Below are 19,991 nucleotides of genomic sequence, written 5' to 3'. Positions count from 1 at the left end.
AACTTAGAATAACTTAAAGGGGAATTTGGGGCAGTTGCCCTTGTCCTCTCAATATGCAGATCACCATTTATTGTACTTTGATTTGTCTGAGGAAAGGACTTGCAGATGACAGAAGGGTTTCCAGAGGGCTTCACGATGCTGACTAACAGGGAAGAAAATAGTGGCTCACATTTCATGACGGGAAGGGGCTACCTTCGTTACTCGGCGGGACATTAGCTGTCGGCAGCAGGGCTGCAAGGCACAGCCTCTGGACCCTTTCCTCCGGACTGGGAGAAGGGACAGGGGTGTTTGGTGACTTAGGGGCCTCATACTTCCATTGTTCCTTTCATCTTCCAATGTTTGAGGTGGCAAGCCTCGGGCCTAGATGTTTCCTATGGCTGGCTCTGGTGAATCATGTGGTTCCAGAAGAGCAGGAAGAAAAGAGGGTCCTTAGGGCAGTCCGTGGGCTCAGGAGAGGGTTCAGGGAGATCCCTGGGGCTCTGTGTTGCCTGAACCCCAGCTCTGGTCCTCATAATCGTGTGACAACAGGAAAGTTTGCTGAAGCAGAGAGACAGAGAGACAGGATACAGGAGTGTCGTGTACCCCAGGATTTAGTTAGTATGGTCCCAGTCTTTACCCACTCTCTTTTCTCCTTGCTCCTCCCTGAGTGTTTTAAATTAATTCAGTAAACCACATCATTGAAGCATGTTAGCTTGCTCTGTGAGCCTCTCTATTCTATGACCTCTGAATAATAACTCCCAAATTTAAGAGGTTTAACAAGCTCTTTTTTTTTTTTTCCTCAACAACAGTCCAACAGGGCTGCTCCTTGTCAGGCAGCTTCCTTGGGGAGCTCTCCTCAAAGCTCTGACGTGGGGACACAGGACCCTTCCATCTTGTGGTTGCATCTTCTTGAAGTCCTTGTAATCCTTTCCATTAAACAGGCAGATAGAGGGAGGATTACGTGTGGGAGGATTTTATGGGCCAGAACTAGAAGAGGCACACAGTACACTCACCGACGTTCTGTTGGCCAAAAGTAAGTCACATGACTGTGCCCAAGTGCAAAGGAGGCTGGGAAATGTAGTTCAGCCTGTGACCAGGAGGAAAAGGGAAACAGGATTGTGAAGGATCAGCCAGTCCGTGCTGAAGTGTGACTACAAAGTAATACCAACTATGAAGTGAAGTTATGGACTCTCCACTCCTCCAAACTAGAGTTGCAAGATTATTCTGTTTATTTACTTCAGGGCATGGAGGTTGAAGCTGATGGCTTCTTAAGCCAATTAATAATGACACAAATTGTCAACACTCATTTTAGAAAAATTAGAAAATGCTGATTCAGCACTTTAATGTATACCAGAAACTAACTCAATATTGTAAATCAACTATACTTCAATAAAAGAAAAAGAAAAAGAAAAAAGTGGGGGAAGGGTATAGCTCAGTGGTAGAGTGTATGCTTAGCATGCATAAGGTCCTGGGTTCAATCCCCAGTAGTTCCATTAAAAAAAAAAATCTAATTACCCACGAGCCCCCAAAATAAATAAATAAAATAAAAATTTTGAAATAGAGAAAAAAAAAAAGAAAATATGGATTCAGGTGACTACTTGATACACATTTTCATTAATGGTGTACTATATTGGTAAAATTCTGCTGAGTGGTGAGAAGTATGTGCCCTGACTATATTGAATCATAGGAAAATTTAAAGTGAAGAACTAAATAGAATTTTAGAATTAGAAGAAACCTTTGAAATGATTTAATTCAAAGCTTTAATAGATGATGAATCTGAAAGCAAAGCAGAGGGAAGATACATTTCCTGAGCTCTGGCAACACACTGAGGTCAAGCTCTCTTCATTCTCTGGAGACGCTCAATGATGTGACCTACACACATTGCACAGCTACTGAGAGAAGTGAGCCTGAGACTCAGCCCTTCAAATGACAAGTCAATGTGCTCTTCACATATATTTAATTAACACTCTCCCCCTCCTCCCCCCGCCGTGTGTACATGCATACATTCATGCTCCTCTTCCAAGTCATTCATGTGAATTTAATTTACAGTCCACTGAAATGGAAGGAAGACATGATTAATGTGCTTTATTCTCAGAATGTGAGGCTAGCAGGTCTGTGGTGTTACATCTGTAATAGCATTGTTATCACAGCTTATATATTATTTTGCAAGTAACACCAAAGTATTTTGCATGGTGGTGGCCAAGTTCCAAGATAAATGAGATATTCTTTTCACAGGTCTGGAAAGGAGCAAGTTGCAGTGGCTGACTTCAGAATGACCCATTGTTCTGAGCCTAACAGGTGCAGGTTTTGACACTAAGGGTCGGATCCCATTACCACTTGAGTTGCATGGATCACTGCCCTTGAAAGGGGTCTGCACACACATCAGTGTGGGACTCGTCCTTTAGGAACCACGGCCACTAATCTGAATGGCTATTTAGAGCTGTGAATGGCATTTAACAGGCGCCCCTCCTTCCACACTCATTGAAGAATCCCAGACCTTCTCCTCCTGCTCATTAGAACTGACACTTCCCAGGCCAGGGGGATAACCAGGGTGAATGAGGGAGGTGAGATCTTCATCCTGAAGAACAGGGTACAGTTTGGGGCCAACTGGGGATGAAAGAAGTTTACTACTGGCAATTGGGACTTGGAGTTATGATTGTGTCTCCATTATAAGGAACCCACAGTTATGTGGATTATCTCAACGATACCTTGGTTTAAAAGTTGTATGATCCAATCAAGTCATTTTATAGTAGTCGGTTAAAAAGAATGAAGCCTTCAGCTCTTTTGCACACACTATCTGCCCACTCTTGATATCTCAGATAAACAGACATTTTCGGTCTGAAGCTGGTTTAATGTTTTGTTTTCATTTTATTTACTTTATTTAGGGTGTAGTTTGCTTTTGTATGCATGGTGGTCATATTTATCACTTTGACTAATTCCTTGAAATCAAAATATAAAAAAGACACTACACATGTTTTAACAATCCAACTGAATTTTGAGGGTACATGGCCACCGTATGGCTATTTCCCGTGGTAAATTTTTTTGTTCATTCATTTGCTACTGAGTGCAAATTAGGCAGTTACCATCCTCAGATGCCACGGTTAGAGTCAATTACTCCATTCATATTCTACTGATTGATGGAAGGCAGGAGCGTTACATGCAGGTAGAGAAATCACTTTTATTGGCCTAAAGAGGTGAGATGGAAGTGATTTTCTGGGAGTTTGATTATCTAGCTAGTCCATCTATTCTGGTTAAAGTAGATGGAGTTTACACTGGTGGATGTGATTACAAGGACTGATGCCAATGTGGAGGGTGATCTTATAGACTTCCAAGGATATCAGAAATATTTCCCAAAGGCAACACTCTGGAAAAAAATTCCTATTATTTTGACAAAGTAGCACCGTGGCTCGCATATGATAACTATTTATTATATCAATTAATTAATTCCGTTTATTCATTTAGCAAACTATTGAACACTTCTTGTGTGCAGGATGCTGGACTGTGCAGTTGAGTGTGACGTGACCCAGCCTTCAAAGGGCTCACAGTTTAGTGGAGGAGACAGACAGACATCTAGCTACCACATGAGGTGACAGTTTTGGTGGCCATATCTACAAACCTATGTATATGTATATATACGTACATTCGTGTTCCCCTTCCCAGCCATTCAGGTGAACTTAATTTACAGTTTGCTAGGTGATCAAAGGAGTCGTGCGAGGGGAGGATGGAGGAGGAGTGATGAGTTTTTCCGATGGATGTCAGAGAAGGCACTGGGGAGGAAACCTGGGGGGCTTTGTCCATGGATTGTGCGGAAAGCATTCTCAGCAGAGGAGGCACTTTGCACAGAGGAACTGAGGCGTGAATGAGAGAGGACTGGAGGGAGCGAAAGTCTTTTTAGTGCAGCTGGGGCGTGAAGTGCAGGTGGACGAGGTGTGTGACACTAAAAGTAGCGAGGAGGGTGAAAATCTCAGTCCACATGCTCAGGTGTAAGGGATGGGTAATTTTATTTATTCTTCTTTTAATCAGATTATTTTCTAAGCCATCATCCTGCCATGTGAAGGAAACTTAGTCTTCATCAATTTGGAATCTTCTTTCCATTTCCTTGGTTTTCCTAAGTGCCGGGGGCCTCATGTAGACATTGGTGGGAGTGGAGGGTGGAAGTATCAGGACCTCAGTTGTCACCTCTCCAAGCTGGTGTCCAAGGAGGTGGCCATTATCTGGCCTGACCCTCGGTCATTGGTTCTCTATGGCTGCCTTGATCATTTGCAGAAGGTTGCTCTGCTGCTCCCACGGTGCCAGGACTTAGCCTCCAGATCCCCGCTTTATGAGGCTGACTGAAGCCTGCTTTGGTTAATCACACCACATCCTCCTCTCTGAGCTTTACCTCCCCCCTCTGAGAACTCTGCTGAGAAACAAGGCACAGAAACTTCTGATCTTGAATCCTACCAATTTGTCCGGGTAGTCACCATCATCCATTTAATTGTTACAACCGCTTAGATCTTACGCATTCTTTTGGCATAATTTAGGGAACCAGAACTTAACTTAAAATATTTATTTGTATTTGCTCTACAAAAATATAATTCTTTACTATGGCTCCTAATTTATTTATAGTAGTCAGTTTTCATAATTTCAGCATTTTTTGCACTAGTAGAATATAATGTCACCGAGCAAAGACAGAAAACTAAGCTCCTAAGTGTAAATGAAGTCTCCTTGCTACGACCCTGAATGGAGTTTATATGACCTTTGCTTTCCTTATATAATTCCAAGGAAGATCGTTATCTTCCTTTCATTTCTAGCTTGCTTCAATATCTTTTGATGACAGTTGTCAGCGGTTGTCAGATAAAAGTTGCTAATTATTTCCTTAAGTTCTTACTTTCTGCTTTTCATTGTTTAAGGCACATGAATGTCCATGCTTACTGAAACTATTTTTTCCTTCTTAGAATGAGGACAGGATGGATGAAATTGCTTCTTCAAAACTTGTTGCCGGATAATTTACTTGCTCAGAGATCGCTCCTCCGTTTTTATAAAGTGATTTCTTATCGGAGACATCAGAAAATTAGAATACATTCAAAACATGGGTTTGCCTCTGCCGGTTATTGTACATTTACTTGGCCCAGTGATCCAGGTCTAGCAGAGCACCTGGCCCAGCACAACGGGTGTTGACTCCAACGTGGTCTTCACGTGTTAAACCGTTGTGGGATAAGCCAGGTACATTTCAACATCCATCGTTGACATGCAAATGTCTTTGTTATGCGTCAGGTGTCTGGAGGTACAAGATTCTGATTTGAGAGGAATGGATAATGAATCCCCTCTTCTTCTGATGTGTAAGTCACTTCTGCTCAGCCGACAGGATACTGAGCTTTCCTTTGATGTCCCCAAATCTCCATATTTGTTTCATTTCCTTTTCCAGAGCCACACACTTATTTATCTTCCCTGTGTATGTTTTGGGGATGTATCTACTTAGTGAAATAGCATTTTCAAAAACTTCCTCTGCTTTTATGATGCTTCTATCAGCCTTCTCCTTTTATTACACAAGTTGACCTGGGTCCCATCAAAGAAGCAAGGAGCCTTCAGTGTGTAGGATCCAGGTAACACAGAGTGTTACTGTGCATCTTTTTTTTTTTTTTTTAAAGATTCAGAGTTTTAATTATTGTCCATACTGATAAAAATAACTCCATGAATTCTAGAAACCATTGCATAAATGCTATAGTGTAAAAAAATTAAAACAAGTGTTAACAACTTTAAACAATTCACTACAAGTAAATGATTAAGTATTATAAACACTACCTTCTGGGTTAAGAAAAGTCCTTTCCAATAACATTCTCATCTAAATGCTGCATAGGGGTGGAAGTAAAATTTAACGCTGAGGGTCAAGGCAGAAAGGTGGAGAAATCATGGCTAGTAGGGGAGATAAGGAGTGGGCTGTGGGCCTGGTGAGGCTGTGTTTCAGGAGGAATACGTGGTTTTGAAAGCAAGGTTAGGGCAGAGAGATGACCTAGGAGCTAGAACATAAATACAGTGGTTTATTTTAGGGAACTGGGTTTGAGAGGAGTAGGAATGCTGGCCTTCCAAGTCTCAAATGAGTTCACCAGGCTTGTTTAGATTTGATTTTTATTAAAATTGATTATGCTTGCTGTTAATTGCTTTTTCCTCTTTAGAAGCCCTCTGCTGTTTTGATATTATATTAGAATTTGTTTGGATGGGGGGGCAATATTTTTAAAACTTGGATGTCCTAATAGGAGGGTGTGTTTAAAGTTTCATGGTTAGGGAGAGGCAAAGGGGAACTGGCCGATGTTCTCATGTTAAGCAAGATGATTTGCAAAGAGTGAGATTTCAGAAACTGCTCAAATAAAAGGGGCCTCCAAACCGGCAGAGTGTGCAGAGAGGGAGGAGGCTGGGAGGCAGGAGTGGACGGATCGAACGGAGAAGCTACGAACGTTGGTAAGTAATTATGAAGAGGATGCTTATTTTGTGGAAGCTGCTGCCCTGAACTGGTCCATATCTGGCACTCTTGATGTTTCTTAAACTGGTCCAACATCAGTTCTGGGTGAAAGTGTACCTTCCTCTTTGGTCCTGACCGACTGCTTTTTCCATTTTGGTGAACGATGTCTAGGCCAGGGGGATTAAACAATCAAGAGGGTGTACAGAAGAGTAAGATGAAGGGAAATAGTGTAACGGAACTGTGATGTGGGGATTGTTTCCCTCAGGTTACAGAAGAACATACACAAGCAATGCCACCCCAGGCTCCCAGATTCCCATCCCTGTGGACTCCGGGCCCAGCTCAATTATCCCCAGCTTTCCTGTGTCCCTCCAGCCGTGTGTGACGCTCTCCTGCCTTCCACTGTGAAAGCATTTTCTGCCTTGTCTTATCCCCTTGGTGGGCAGAGACTATGCCTTAGCTCCTTTTCACTTGCATATAACAAGTGCCTAAAACACATTTTCAGATCAAATATAGGTGAAAACGCACAGAAGACATTAAAGTACTGAGTCCAACTGGGCTGCACTGGGAAGCACTGCTCTCAGTTTGTGACGATCACGTAGATGTTTCTAAATGCACACACACGTGCGTTAACTTTTACATGTGCACACGTATTTGACGGTCGTGGTGGGTATAGGTTTGGCATTCAGGCTCTGGAGCTGCCTGCTTGGGCTCTGAATTTTAGGTTTATCACTATCTAGCTGAGTGACCTTGGGCAAGGTCTTCACCCCAGCCTGTTTAGGTATTCTCTTGTGTAACTGGGGATGCTACTAGTATCTGTTTTGTAAGGCAGCTGTCAAAATAAAACGATGCACATGTAAAGCACTTAGAACAATCCCCTTCACTAGGGAAGACACGATAAATGTTAGCTACGGATATTATCATGATTATTATGGCCGTGCTTACAAATTCTTTCATCTGCATTGTGTGAATCTTGTCTCTGGTCCCAGATTATAAACTTCTGTGGGTAGAGATTGTTTCTGTCTATTCTGTATTTCCTAGCTTAATCTTAAGGAGAGGGTAAACTTTTAATAATTATATATTTCTTAATGGCTGGAATTAGGGTGATACTGGAGCCCAGAGAGCTCATGGTGTTTCACAACGTTTCCCTGAAACATTCCAGGCAGTAAAAGTGTAAAGGTAAATGATAGTTCTGAACCCAGGAGAATCCCATATTTGGTTGGAAAGGCCAGGGCCTCTGGAACTTTCTGAGATGGTAATAAGAAATATTTATAGCTATAGGCAAAATCTTTTTCAACAAACAGCGTTAAAAAGAAACTATACATATTCCAAGTGTTAAACAGGTCTGTGTTTCAGGACTGCTGAATTCCAGCACGGTAGATGAATTAGGCAATTTACATTTTTTCTTTGCTCTTGCTGTTTTCTTTTTTTAGCAGTCAGATTTGAACTTAAGTTCTGGTTCATTGCTATTTCCTGAATTTGTCTTATCTAGGATAATGTTGGTTTCTTGGTGGTGCAGAAATCAGCCTGGGAATATTTAGGGCACCTTTTCAGACTATTCAAAGAGGAAAAGGAAGAGAGGGCTAGCAAGCTTGTGGTACGGGAAACATCTCTTTGTCTCTTTTTCAAACATTTTGAGATGATGAGATTCCACATATGTATTGTTAAATAAATGCCTCCTTCACTCTGAAACCATCAAATATTTTAAGAGAAATTAAATCCTTTAGACTCTGATTCTTTTACCCTTGACTCATCAGAATCTTCCTTTGTAAGAGCAACTTGATAGTGAAGAAACCCCGGGAGCCTTTATTCTTGAGCTAGAAGGTCACATTTTTGCCAGTGCTCATTGCAACTTGAACCGAGAGGAGCTCAAGTTCAGGTACAAATTTGGAAGCCACAACCTTGAGTGAGTTGTAATGCCGGTAAAATCCATTTTCCCTGCAAACTCACTCAGAGGCCAAGCCTGGAATAGGATGGTCATCTGAGAGAAGTACGTGTTCTGGGAGGGAAAGAACTGCTAGACCAGTCAAGAGATGTCCGGTGGGTCCAGATATGGGCAGAATTCGGCCCATGAGTAGCATTCTGGGAAAGCTGAGAGGTGAAATTCTGAAGCAGTGGACCCACGTGCCAACATGGGAAAATCGTACAACGCCAGAGGTTGGGGATAAGGTCTTTGGGTGTCGTGGGCAGAGCTTTCAATGGACATTCCTCAGTGAATGCTCACTATATGTGTTTATTTAGTCTTTTAACAAACAGCCATGAAGCCCGCGTTGTGAACAAACATTGCACAAACATTGGAAATACAGCAGTAGCGAGGCAGAAGTGTCCCTTCATCAAAGATAAACAAAGCTGGATGCTAGTTGAAGTGGAAAGGGCAGAATTTAATTAGTAATAACTATTGCAACAGGGAAGAGTCCAGCATGAACTGAACTCAGGATTGATCTGAACAGAAGTGACAAGATGTTTTACAGGGAGAAGGAGGGAGCAGGGAGGGGAGTGAGTCGGGGCTCCTTAGAATCAGAGAAATGAGAACATACAAAGAATGGGAAGACAGGTTAGTCCATCAGGGTCTGCTAACTGGTGTTCATCACAGTTGGAGTCCTACTCTCCCACAGAGACCAGTGTTGGCTGGAACAGATAGTAAATTCTTTTGGCAGCCTTGAGTCTTCTCAGGCAGGCATTTTAAGGATGTTGGGGTCACCTTAGGGATGTGGCCTTAAGTTGTTAGAAACTATATTAGTATTTCTTTAAGTCTTTACAGGCCAAGGTTGAGGCTTAGTCAAGAAGGAGACTTAGGGGAGCCTGACCACAGTTTGCTCAAGGAGAGAATCTTTGTTACTTCCCGTCCCTTCATTCTAGCAGGAAATGAGTAATGAGGTAACTTGTCAATTTTCCATGAAGTTAATTAACTTGGGAAATTCATGCAAGAACCACTCTGACTCAGGTGTAATGTGTAAATGGAGGCCACCTTGTTTTTTTGTTTTTATTTTTGTTTCTTTTGGGAGGGGGGATAGGTTTATTTAGTTCTTTTTAGAGGAGGTACTGGGAATTGAACCCAGGACTTCATGCATGCTCAGCATGCACTCTGCCACTTGAGCTGTACACTCCGCCTCCAAGGGCATCTTGTTTTGCCGTGTTTGTTTCACTGTCCTCAAAAAGTCTTAAAGTCTACCCAGATGTCTGAGCAACCTCCCTTCGCGTTTGGCGAACCCTGACTAGCTGTGTATATTGGGTGCAGAAAGTCTGGACTCTCCCAAATCAACGGTTGGGATAGGTCACTTCAAATATGTGACTCCATCTTTCTTTTCCTATTTTGATTCTGACAAGATGCTTTGGACACTTTCAGAACCAAGTCTTGAAGTCACTCTCTAGCTCAATCAGCCTCTCAGCACTACTTCCTTCCCACTTTTGTATTTTCAAAGTGAGGAAACTCATAATCTCAGGGGACCATAAAAATAGGAGCAAAAGTAGAGCCTGAGTTCTGGTTCCAACCCCATCACACTTTCTCTGCGATATGGGACAGGTCAACCTTCTGGAGCTTCAATTTCCTGCCCCTTCCTCAACAGGACACAATGAGATGTGCCCAGATGGAAGAGGTCTGTGAGGATTAAAACATGCTATGCACATGCTGGATTCCACTGATGTCGTAAGCGCACATTCTGCTCAGAGCACATAGTATTGGGTTAGGCACTACGGTGGAGATAAATTACACGAAAGGCTTGGTTCCTACCCTCAAGAGCCTGATGATCAGTGCAGGTTGATGATGTAAGGAATTAACAGTAAAACAGGGAGTGATACTGTGGCTTTTGTCATTGTAATTTTGTGGTTTTTAGGAGAAGAAATTGAAAGGAGCATTAATGCATTTTCCCCTCAGTCTTAAGCTGAGTGGCTTATATGAGTGGCCAGAAAACCTAATTATACTTAATGTGCTATTGTGATTTATTAGAATAGGAGATGCAAAGTAAGGTAGTGATCTGGCCATGCCTGCAAAGAGACTAGCCACCTGCTTTGCGGAGACAGTGTTTGATGACCAGGCCACGAGCCGGGCAGTGCCTTCCTCCCAGGGGCCTTTGCCTGGGGTGATGACTGGCTGGCGAACATGACTCTTCAGAAGAGCTTTTCTCCTGAGAGGCATGTTGTGTCCAAAATGGATCAATATCCTGTTTCTTCTCTCCACCTTTCATTAAAAGTTTGACTGAATTATTTGTAAATTTGACAACGACTAAGGCTCAAAGCCCCGTGACTCCTCAGGCCTTGACCTTTTGTCTGTTTTGGTCCCTTATCAATACCATCCAGAGTCTGGGGCTAGCGACAGTAAAAAGGAGCAGGGAGAGAGTGTCTGTATCTCAACGAGGTCCTTGGCCTTCTAGACCCAGGGTGCTGGGCTGTCTTCTCCTCCAGCCTGCTGCCTCCAGATGAAGTGACAACGGAGGGCTGAGTGGCAGCGAGGGCAAGGCAGCTGAGGGGACAGGACACTCCGTGTCCCCAGTCCCTTCTCCTCTATTGCGAAACTTAATGCTGCATCCCTCTGGGGGAAGCACTTGCAGACTTTCCAAGAATGTTAATAACAAAAACTCTCAATGAAAACTCAAAGTGGATGGAGAGCCTAGGCCTGACTTTCCCTTGGTTTGAATTGCACGCTGTTGCAAAGGCAAATGATCTTCCTTTATTGATGAAATACCTTGAACATTTCTTTCACAGTCTGTTGCTGTCACGCCCGCCCAACCGAGCAAATCCTGCTCTCTCCCCCTGCTCCCTAGGGGAACACCTCAGGACCACACTGGGAAAAGTGAGTGATCGATTAGTGATGAAATTGGCCAACTTGCCAATAACGATAAATTGCTTTGTTCTTCCTGCAGCAAGGATGCCAGCTCAGTGTGTGGCCTGTGCCTGGAGACAGGGGATGGGAAGCCCGGTCAAAATTAACATAAATGAGCTTTCAGACCCATAATGAGTGCAAGGACAACAGTAAGAGGGGCTCACAAGTCTGTGTTGCTTTTGACCATTTTAGTAGGTTTCACAGTCTTATGATCAGATATTTACACTAGTGGAAGAAATACAATGCTAGTCAGTCAAGATTTGGATCCAAGCAGGCCTCTCTCCCCTTTCTTTGGGTGGATGAGAGTGTCATGGATGGACATGCAAATTTTAGTCTCTACAGAATGCTCTGAAGGCAGCAAAACAATTTGAAAACCCACTAGGAATCTGCAGTCCCCTTGAGGAAATAAAATCGGCATGTGAATCAATGTGAAAATAAATACAAAACAACATGCCAGAATGGAAAATGGATATACACAGTCACTATCTATTTTTATTTCATATTTTTGAAATCATGAAATTATTTTTAAGAGTGACATTAATTATACTATATACATTTAAGAAATACATCAAACAATAAAGATAAAAATAACTATTAACTGCAATTCCACTATTCAGGAAAAAAAAAATGTGGTCACTTTAACATTTTAATGCAATTATTTTTGTCCTTTTTGGGTTTTTTTTTAAGCTTATAGACTTTTTTTTTTTTAAGCTTACAGACTTTGTTCATAGAAGAGTATTTCACTCATTCTCTATTTACTTCTTTAAAAAAACAGTGTGCAGGAGTGTTAAGTACATTCATATCACTGTGCAAACAATTCTGATCTTTCAAAAAATACATATATACACGGGTATAATAACTTTTTGATTTTATTTATTTTTATAAGTAATGTTTTTTCCTACTATCAGAATAATCCATGTTCAATATAGAAAACTTAGAAAATACCCATCATTCTAACACTAAGAAATAATTACTTCAATTTTACTGATTATTCTTCCAGCCTTTTTCCATGTGAGACTATTACTGCCTAGGTATTTGAATTTACACAGACAAAATTATATCAAAGGTATCAGATGCATTTTCCAAGGGATCAAAACTGTGCATACAATTTCGTTGCCTGATTTATTTTTTCATTTAACACCACAGTCTGGGTATTTGTGGTTACTTCCCATGAAAAGGCTGGAGTAATTTCAGGTAAAGGAAGGAATGTGACTTACCAAGGAGGGCTTTCTGGAGGAGGTGAGCATGAAGGCTGGAGGAGAAGAGGGGGCTGGCTCCACAGTCACTTCCTTTCCTGCCAGCCTGTTGGCTATCTCTCCACTGCCCCAGCCTCAGAGGCATTAATGGGGGAGCAGGCTGTGTTCAGTGTCTACCAGAGGTGCAAGACTAGGAAATTTCCCTGGGTTCTGGTGAAGTGGGCTGGCCCAGCTGTTAAAAATTAGGCTTTCTGCTTCTTGTTTGCTGGCTAAAAATGTCTTCTTTTCAGGTTTTATGGTAATGATGCTCTTGTTGAGCACTGAAGGCAAGAGGAAATGATACTGAAAGGCAAATACTGATTTGCTGCCTATAAAATTATGTTTCGAGATACACAAAGGAATTTAAAAATACTCCTTAAAATATGAAACAATTTCAAAGATGTCAAGCAGTTGGTAACAAGTAGAAAGTTGGCCAGATTATAGAATTTGAATTGTATCCTGGGGTTTGACAAATTGAGACACTGGGTTCATAGTGGTCCTCTTTAATTACTAAATCATATAAATTGATACATATCACTAATCATTGTATCTAGTAATCACACAGGCTGCAGACAAGCGATGAGATTTGCTATCAGGTTGTTGGGGGTGAGGCTGGAAGTAACATGTGTGACTGAGGTCATAAATTTCACTTACCGTGACAAACTCTAAATATACACATTTCTCAGCGGGAAGAGATCTGGGTACTAGATTTAGATTTTTTTTGTTTTTGTAGTTTGTCTAACTGATAGGCTGGGTGATCTTACCTAATCACTGAACTTTCTCTGTGCCTTGGTTCCATTTCTGTGTAATGGGTTATTAATTCTTTCCAGTTTACCTACTAGGTAGGTGCTTGTTAGGCTCCAACTGGTTAACAGATACAGAAGACTTTGAACAGGAAAAATGCAGCACAAAGATATTATTAGGTACATGCTTTTATTATACAATAACAGCATAAAACGGATTAGAAAATGAATTAAGAATCACTAATTCAAAACTGGTTTTCCATATAATCTGAAGTAGGTGACTGGCTATTACGTTTGGAAGTATGTGGAAAAAAACTTTCTTTGTTGACATACGTTTACATGAATTTCTCATTTAAAAAAATTGAGCATCTTTGAAAAGACATACCACTAAAGCCAGACATTATTGAAAAGAGGAGAGTTATTCTATACAGAGCCTAATTTCATGATCATGTTTGAGTCTATATTATGGCATCTGGTTGCTGTTTGGGGCAAGGATTGTGCGTGGGTCATAGCCCCATCCCTGTGCCTAGGTCAGGGTCTGGCACACAGTCGGCAGTCAATGCATAACGAATAAATGAATGAAGAGCAGTGCTAGACATGGGTTTTAGGTGTTTAGGAGGTAAGGTAGCAGGTTACTGACATCTATTAGAAAAATCACTCTGTACCAGTTAGCGTACTAGGACCTTACCTCCATACAATAATATTTATCAAAAATCCTTTGCAGAATATCCTATTAGCTATAACATGAGAATAACTGTGTTCCCAAAGACGTAAATGAAACATGGTGGGGGGAGGGTGCAGACCACAGCCCATTTTGTAGAATTCATCCAAGCAATGGGACACACACTGGTCCACCTATGCACCCAGCAACTATCTGGCTATGAAATGAACACACAAAAACATACACTAAACACACCCAGACACACACAGACACACATACATACACATACAACATATATTCCTACTACTGGGTTTGATTATAAAAACCAGTAATTTTGAGGTAAATTTCAAAGGAACAGACCTTCTTGTTCTACAGAGAGATATTGAATGGTGGCTTAAGGCAACACAGCAGATTAACAATGTCTGACTTCCCTTAATGGTTTCCTGGGGGGTCTGGAGCTCTGACTGGGGCTGGAGACCAGGAGCCTGGACGGAGTCGGGGAGTAGACAGAAGTGGCATGTGGTTGCAGACGATGAGGGTAAGGTCTGTCTCAGCAACGGTGGTCCAAAGGGTGATGTTTAAGAGTGTGAGGGAAGCTAGGATAGGGTGGCTTAAGAGGCAGATCTTGGATTCCCCAACCTTGCAGAGAGATTGAAGAGAGAGAGGGAGAGAGTGAGAACTTTTTACTGGGGATCTGCTATCCAGTCCATTAAGATGGTCAGCTAGTTCTGACAAGTGCAGAATCATGCCTGGAGCGTGTGTGTCCTAACTCCTGGATAATTTCCAAAGGGCCAGCACAAAACAACAACACATTCTGCCAGCACGGCTCTGTTCCGAGCGTGGGCCAGCAGTACACCCAAAGCCAACCTCAGTGTGGTGGACGTGACAGGTGCCACCCTGACCCCCGTCCAGGAGTACAGGACTGATTCCCTGGCTGGAAGACCCCAGGCTGTCAGTTGCTTCCAGGCAGTTGTCTCTGTTGAAGAAACCCTTCCCCAGACAGCCTGAATCCAATGACTCAAATAAGAAGAGTTAGGGTACAGGCCCCTCTGCCAAATCTGAGGAGTCACCCCAGTGTCAGAGGCCCATGGAGGACTAGTTGAGGGCTGCATGAGAACATCCCAGCTCATTTCTCCTTCCCTCCCTTTTCTTTTCGCAGGTGTCCCCTCTGTGCAAACTAATCTCCATCTCAGAGTCAGCGTCCCAAGATCTGCCAGGCTTCCCTGGCTTGACAATCAGCCTGTCTTCCAGGAGGCTGGGGTTACCACAGTCTGACAGTGTGGTATGAAGGTCACTTTATGATAGTATTATCAGCTCATTTTATTTTATTTATCAGCTCATTTTAAGTTTGCAAAATCTTTTCTACAAGGCTTTGATCATCTCAAGAACACCTTGTGTGGTAGGCAGGATGCGCTTTTTTTTTTCTCCCTCCCATTTTACAGCTTTGGAAACCAATGCTGAGGGTTAGAGACATGAATAAGAACCCATGACTAGTAGGTGGCAGAAAAGGGACTTTGAAAAGCACTCTTTTGATCCCTGGTTTACCACCCTTATAAAATATATGAAAATGGGACTGTCCTAAAAAAAAAATGAGGATTTATGGGATCACCACAAGCAGGGAGGCAGGAGAATTGCTTTAAGGATCCGCTGAAGTACAAACAACAGGGCACAGATGTGGAACCATGGAAAATTGCCCCCGTGGCAATATCAGCCCCGGGTTGGGGTTGGGGTGGGAAGGGTGGGGCTCTCAGGGATGGTGGCGATGAGGGGAAAGGGATTGTTGAAGATGCTTCTCTCTCTCTAAAGTGGAAAGTGAAAAGCCAGAGCGATCTTGTGACAACTTCAGAGATTGATAGATCCCACCCTAAACTGAAACACAAATTTTCTGTGCAGGATTTTATGGTCCTGTGTGAATCACGCCATTTCTGTCAAGATATCAGTATTTTGATAATAAAGAATAATTCTTTCTTTGGTCACTCAAGTTACACGCACACATATTTATATTTTATGTATATAACTGCATGCCATATATATGTCATCCCCCCCCCCCCCCCAATGATCAGTTTTTATGGCTATAGTCCTGCAAACTCTTCCCCAAGCACCCAGTGTTGAAGCCGCATGGGCGATTTCCGGTTTAGTCTCAGATTACAGTTATTTCCAACGGATTTCTGTGTGTTCCAAACGTGCACATTAGAGCACAGCGCGGCCAGTCCAAGTTTCTCACGGTTTCCTCTCCTCCCGAAGCTGCCTTTCTTTTTCTGGCCCTGAGCCGTAAATCACGGGCAAGCAGGCAGTGCTCCCCCGGGGGGTGCCCTGCGCCGCCCGCCCGCCCAGCTCGGCCCCTCTCCTGCAGCAGACCACATCGGGCCCGGCGACGATGCGACCGACAGCAGACACGCTGCTTTCGGATGCCTGTGACCTGGTCGGTGACGGTGGCGAGCGGGCGCCCGCTCCACGTTCCTGTCGGGCAGGGAGCTGATTGTTCGCAGCCCGAGCGGTGCGCGGGGTTTGCGCTGCCTGCCCACCTCCGCTGCAAATGCAGGCACGATCTGCGACTTTGATAGCTCCCCGGGTTCCTGTGCAAAACAACCACAGCCTTTCCAGAGCGGATTTCTCAAATGCCGGCGTCAGGGGATCGCAGAATTACAGCAACAAATGTTACGAGGTGCTATTTCCAAATAGACAGGCGGAAAAAGAATCCAAATAGGACCATTAAATAATAATCCTCATTAAAGCCCAACCCAACTCAGTCGTTCTTAAAAGTATATTCGAGGGGGAGTGGGAAACCAAAATGTTTTAAGAGAAGATTAATAATTTGCTCATTAATTTTATTGGATAATGACTCATCATTGGTCTTTCCAGAGTCGTGCATTTTTTTTTAAATTAAAAATGCTTTTTAGATTTCTCCCGTGCGATATGCACATCAGGTGTGCAGGGAGCCTTTTAACATGCAAAAAGGAATCACAGTATTAAACAATGTGCTATTTTTCTATAAGGAGGCCGCCTTTCCTAAAACATTAATCTGCTGCAAAAAGACGCTCCTAATTTAGAAGAAATTAGAGGCAGAGACTACTCAGCAAACACCTCTGCTAACGCTTCATTAGTATGTATTTTCACATAATTCAATTAGCCAAAACACATACGCATGCTAGCAGTGCTGTTCCCTGCTCTGGGAGTGTCAGCAAGACTTTAAGCAGATCTGAAACAAAATTGCATAAATGGCATGTAAAGCTCTGTGCATACAAAGATACCTTCAGGGTTCTAATAAATTCATGAAACTTTTTAAAGTATGATTTCCTAGCAGGCAATCACTTTTAATTAACAGGATCACCTACAGCAACACATGTCCTTCAAAAACTTACATTATTTTTTCTTTTTGAATTTCAAAGTTTCTGTAGTAAAAGTTGAATAGCTGAGTAGCTTAACCTCAAAAGAATTCCAGGCTTTTATGACAGTTATAAATCACTGTGGTGCCTTCTTTATAAGAAGAAAAGATTCTTAACACAACAGAGAAAGAAGGAAATCTCTTTTTAGTCATAGCTAGAAGCAAGCATTTTCTCCAAAGGTCAAAAAACTTTTCCTCAGTTAAAGAATTATTTTAAGGACATTGCAGTTACTTGTACAAGTAATCTCTTATAATTTACTTTATGAATTAAACATTCAATTTCCAGGATTGTGGTTTGACATGGGATGGACTCACTTCTTTTTGGAGCTGGCTTTGTACAGTTTTCCCTCTTTAGTTTTTAGTAAACAAGGGCCCTGGCTGAATATAGGGTCTGACTTAATGAGCCCTCTTCCATGAGGGAAATGAGACTTATACACTTGCCAAAGGATTCAGTTGAGTGGTTCTTGCTATTTCTTTTTCAGGCCTTTGTTTGAAAGACAGGGACGTGCTCATAGGATGTCTAGGGCTGGTGGATAAGTTTGCAGAAATCTGAAAAAGAGACCCCGATGATTCTGAGTTGAGGGAAAGAGAAAAGGACACCAGTGAGAAACCTGTTCCCCTTCCTTCCCCCTGTCCTTAAGAAGCCTGGGCAGTTGCTAAGTAAGGACAGATGCCTGGCTCCAACAGCATCACCTGGTGAGGTGTCTCCTCTTCCCCACTTCCTGCATCCCGCCCCCAACACTCTTCTTTTTTTTCCTAAGAGACTTCTTTTGTTCTGTGATTTCCCCCAAAGTGAGGAGATAATCAGGTGGGAATTTGGGGCGTGGAGAATTAGGATGTCGTCTTCTGCCTTTCTGCTAAAGCTGATAAAATACCTGCAGGGTCCCCACCTGCGCTGTCAGGACCATAGGGGTGAGGGGTGGGAAAGCAGCCTTTGCAGACAGATGCAGTAATATATTCAAGTGCTTCCCTCCGCTGCCCGGCCACCACCATCTCTCACCTGGGGGACCTGCAGCAGCTCCCCTGCTGGTCCTCCTGCCTCTGGTATTGCTCCTCTCAAACCCGTTCTTCACAAGCCTTCATTTATTGGTTTTTTGAGGAATTAGCCTCCTCACAGACTGTATTAGGATTTAGAAACACAAGATCTTTTCAAAACATAAATCTGATCACTTACTTTCAAAGCTCAATTCTTTCAATAGTTTCCTAAAATCTTTAAGATAAAATCTAAATCCCTTAATTTGGCACACAACCCTTTCATGACCTTTCCTTTTGTTTATGTTTCCAGCCTCAACGTTTGCCCTCTTTTTACTCATCGATCTGACTTCCTGATTTCCAGCTATATTGGACTATTTATATAGGTCTTACTCCCCACTCCCCCCCACCCCCTGCCAAACAAGGCTTTTTAGTTCCAACAAATTCATCAAAAGAATCACCCTTTCAGATCCTTCTGAAAGACTTAGCTAACTCCCCCAAACTGTAGTGTAGACCCTTCTAGGCTCTCTCAACTCATGCTCTGTGCATTTCAGTGGCAGTCCTCTTTTATTTATCGAATATTTACTGAACATCTACTATGTGCTAGGTACTGTTCTGGGGATACAATGATGAACAAGAGAGATCTATGTTCTACTGGGGCTTACATTTTGGGGGAGGAAAATAAACACAACATAACATTTCAAATAAGGAAATAAGTAAGTAAATAAGACAATTTGTGATTGTGATCACTGGGGTGGGGGAAGTACCATACTGTTTTGATTGCTATAGCTTTGTAATATAACTTAAAACCAGGAAATGTGATGCCTTCAGCTTTGCTATTCTTGCTCAAGATGGCTTTAGCTATTTGGGTTCCTTTGTGGTTCCATATGAACTTTTTCGATTGTTTTTAGTCTCTCTATGAAAAATGCCACTTGAATTTTGATAGAGATTGCATTGAACCTGTAGATTGATTGCTTTGGCAACATTAATAATTTCAGTATATAGATCTTTCACCTCCTTGATTAAATTTATATATAAATATTTTATTCTTTTAGATGCTATTGTAAATGAGATTGTTTTCTTAATTTTGCTTTCTGATAGTTTACTGTTAGTATATAGAATGCAACTGATTTCTGTATCTTGCACCTTTACTCAGTTTATTATTTCTAACAGTTTTTTGATGGAGTCTTTGGGTTTTCCTCTATGTAAGATCAGGTCATCTGCAAACAAAGACAATTTTACTTGTTCCTTTATGACTTAGATACCTTTAATTTCCTTTTCTTGTCTAATTTCTCTAGCTACAACTTCCAGTTCTATGTTGAATAAAAGTGATGAAAATGAGAATCCTTATTCCAATCAGGAAACTCTTTCAGCTTTTCACCATTGAACATGATGCTAGCTGTGGGCTTGACATACATGGTTTTTATTATATTGAGGTGCATTCCATCTATACCAAATTTATTGAGGGTTTTTTTTTTTTTATCATGAAAGGATGTTTAATTTTGTCAGGTGCTTTTTTAGGTATCTATTGAGATGATCATATGATTTTATGCTTCATTTTGTTAATGTGATGCATCACATGAGTTGATTTGCATATGTTGAACCACTCTTGCATCGCAAGAATAAATCCTAATTTGCTGTGATGTATGATGCTTTTAATGTACTGTTGAATTCAATTTGATAGTATTTTGTTGAGGATTTTTATGTCTTTATTCATTAGGGCTATTAGCCTGTATTTTTATTGTAGTGTCCTTATCTGGC

General features: G+C 42.0%; 1 long non-coding RNA gene across 1 annotated transcript in view; it reads left to right on the top strand.

The window, feature by feature from the left end:
- The first annotated feature begins 6,343 nt into the window (after positions 1-6,343).
- LOC116659236 overlaps positions 6,344-19,991 on the top strand; it is a 38,014-nt gene continuing 24,366 nt past the window's right edge. The window contains exon 1 of the long non-coding RNA XR_004314473.1: positions 6,344-6,417. This is a non-coding gene — a long non-coding RNA (uncharacterized LOC116659236). The remainder of the gene's footprint in view (positions 6,418-19,991) is intronic.

This window comes from Camelus ferus, chromosome 23 (assembly GCF_009834535.1).
Source record: "Camelus ferus isolate YT-003-E chromosome 23, BCGSAC_Cfer_1.0, whole genome shotgun sequence".
NCBI classification, from domain to species: domain Eukaryota; kingdom Metazoa; phylum Chordata; class Mammalia; order Artiodactyla; family Camelidae; genus Camelus; species Camelus ferus.
This window is presented reverse-complemented; position numbering and strand designations above follow the sequence as displayed.